The sequence below is a fragment of the Octodon degus genome, unplaced genomic scaffold, assembly GCF_000260255.1.
Source record: "Octodon degus isolate 3935 unplaced genomic scaffold, OctDeg1.0 scaffold00221, whole genome shotgun sequence".
Classification (NCBI taxonomy): Eukaryota; Metazoa; Chordata; class Mammalia; order Rodentia; family Octodontidae; genus Octodon; species Octodon degus.
Genome location: NW_004524797.1, coordinates 1,130,360 through 1,133,522, shown reverse-complemented (window position 1 = coordinate 1,133,522; position 3,163 = coordinate 1,130,360). Strand labels below are relative to the sequence as shown.

The window sequence follows — 3,163 nt, the reverse complement described above, 5'->3', positions numbered from 1 at the left end:
ACTAAAGTGCCTGCTTAGGCAGAGCACAGCAGCCGGGTTCAATCCCTGACATACTGTGCTGGCACCACAGGGCATGCTGAGACAGTGACTGACACTGGGCATAGTGGTGTGCACCTGTAATCCCAGCACTTGGGAGGCTGAAAACAAGAGGATTACTACAAGTCTGATCTATGTAGTGAGACCCTGTAGACCCTGTACTAAATACATTAAAAAAAAAAGAAGTAAAATTATCCAAGCACTGCATTTGATATGTGGAGTTGAATTTACACTATGTTCAGTTAAGCAAGATTTGGCTGATGGAATAGTGGTTACAAGGATGCTTGAAGGGCCAGCTGTGGTGACACACACATGTAATCACAGAAAAGAAAAAATGTCATGGAAGATACCTATCTTCAAATAATCTGAAATATAATACTTTATTAGTTCATGTAATAAACTCTTAGATTGAACATAAAGGATTTTGTTGGTAGAAAATCAATTACAAGGAGCTTCACTAAATAATGGGTTTTTCAAATCTTAAAATAAATCTACCCCTGGCGTGATTCCATCCTGCGTGTCTGTTCTGTGGAGCAGTAGTCATTCACTTCCGTCCGCGTTCTCTCCCACCTAAGTGCGCGCCACCACTCCATGGAAGATTCGATGGATATGGACATGAGCCCCCTGAGGCCCCAGAATTATCTCTTCGGTTGTGCACTAAAGGCCGACAAAGATTACCACTTTAAGGTGGATAACGATGAAAATGAGCATCAGTTGTCATTAAGAATGGTCAGTTTAGGGGCTGGTGCAAAGGATGAATTGCACATTGTTGAGGCAGAGGCTATGAATTATGAAGGCAGTCCAATTAAAGTAACACTGGCAACTTTGAAAATGTCTGTACAGCCGACGGTTTCCCTTGGGGGCTTTGAAATTACACCACCTGTTGTCTTAAGGTTGAAGTGTGGTTCAGGGCCTGTGCATATTAGTGGACAGCATTTAGTAGCTGTGGAAGAAGACGCAGAGTCGGAAGAGGAAGAGGAAGAAGATGTAAAACTCCTAAGTATATCTGGAAAGCGATCTGCCCCTGGAGGTGGCAGCAAGGTTCCACAGAAAAAAGTAAAACTCACTGCTGATGAAGACAACGAGGACGATGAGGACGAGGAGGAGGAGGAGGAGGAGGATGATGATGATTTTGATGATGAAGAAACTGAAGAGAAAGCTCCAGTGAAGAAATCAATATGAGATACTCCAGCCAAAAATGCACAAAAATCAAACCAGAATGGAAAAGACTCAAAACCATCAACGCCAAGATCAAAAGGGCAGGAATCCTTCAAGAAACAGGAAAAGAGTCCTAAAACACCAAAAGGACCTAGTTCTGTAGAAGACATTAAAGCAAAAATGCAAGCAAGTATAGAAAAAGGTGGTTCTCTTCCCAAAGTGGAAGCCAAATTCATCAATTATGTGAAGAATTGTTTCCGGATGACTGACCAGGAGGCTATTCAAGATCTCTGGCAGTGGAGGAAGTCTCTTTAAGAAAACAGTTTAAACAGTTTGTTAAAGTTTTCCGTTGTCTTTCATTTCTGTAACAGTTGCTATCTGGCTATCCTTTTTATAATGCAAAGTGAGAACTTTCCCTACCGTGTTTGATAAATGTTGTCCAGGTCCCATTGCCAAGAATGTGTTGTCTGAAATGCCTGTTTAATTTTTAAAGATGGAACTCCACCCTTTACTTGGTTTTAAGTATGTATGGAATGTTATGATAAGACATAGTAGTAGTGGTGGTGGTCAGACATGGAGATGGTAGGGAGACAAATATACATGTGAAATAAACTCAGTATTTTAATAAAGTAAAAAAAATAAATAAATAAATCTAATTTATTTAAGGGTATTGAATTCGTAACCCATCTATTTTAGATAAATTGGAAGCTGGGGATGTTGCCCCAGGACTCTTTCAAATTCTTAACAAAAGATGAAAACGCCAAGCACCCTGGAGGGCAGCAGCACCCGCAAAGGCCACAAGATGTCACTATCGGGCAACCTTGTCCTTACAGCTACTACCAAAGAATGACCATATGTCCGTATAATACACAGAAGGGCATCCATTCAGATATAAATTAACTGATGCATATTGATTAACAGGGATTCCCGTCTAATATCCCTAAGCCTAAAACATTAATCCTTCCTTCTCTTTTTCCCCGGGAGCAACCCTGAACATGCTGGTACCAGAATCGACATGGGATACCAAACCAAGTATTTCCCATCATCACCTTTCAGGCTTCACAGTCAGCAGAATGATCTCGGCTACATATTCTGACTCCTAGTTTACAGATGGAGAAGCCAAGCCCTGGGGAGGCTGGGAAAAGGAGGATCACCACAAGTCCGATCTGCATAATGAGACCCTGTACCAAATACACAAATGAAAAAATAAATAAATAAATAAATAATATTTCACTGGTTTTAATATTGGAAATCAAACACAGAAAATCCTGAGCTACATCCTCAGGCCTTTTCACTTTTTTTATTTTGAGGCATTCTCACTAAGTTGCCCAAGCTGAGCTCCAATTTGCAATCCACCTGCCTCAGTCTCCCAGAGATCTCAAATTATAGGACTGTTTAAAAATATTTTGTGGTTTATTATCTTAACCTAATATTTCCCCAGATTACTCAATACTGTTATGCAACAAGTATTTAATCCCTTACTTAACCAATTTCTGATTTTTGACATTTATGCTGACATACTGCTTCCAAATTTTCACGATAAATGTTGTAATGAATCTATTTGCAAGCATATTTTTTTCTTACAAAAAAAATATCTTACAGTGGAATTGCTAACCCCTAAAAATTCCTGGAGTTTTTAACCTCTATTAACAACTTACTCTGTATATTTCCTATATGAAATACTACTCTGCATGGCAAAGAAATGGCTGTTGCCCTACACTCGAAGGAGAAAAAGTTACTATCCAAAACCAAACAAAATTTGACCAATATAAGGGGTAAAAATTACCACTGAGGTTAAAAGGTGTTTTTTTTTGTTGTTTTTTTTTTTTTTTTTTTTTTTGCACATTTCTTGGCCATTTAACTCCAACCTGTTTTGAATAAAGTATTGACGTGTTCATGATTTCCATAGACAAAGACAGACAGACTTGGGGTTCAAACCCAGAGCCTCGCATACCCTAGGCAAGTTCTC

The 3,163-nt window shown here is 39.3% G+C and overlaps 1 pseudogene across 1 annotated transcript; it reads left to right on the top strand.

The window, feature by feature from the left end:
• Positions 1-537: 537 nt before the first annotated feature.
• LOC101574480 lies at positions 538-1,748 on the top strand (annotated as a pseudogene). Its single transcript, XR_002818939.1, has one exon. The product of XR_002818939.1 is annotated as a nucleophosmin pseudogene (transcript).
• The last annotated feature ends 1,415 nt before the right edge of the window (positions 1,749-3,163 follow it).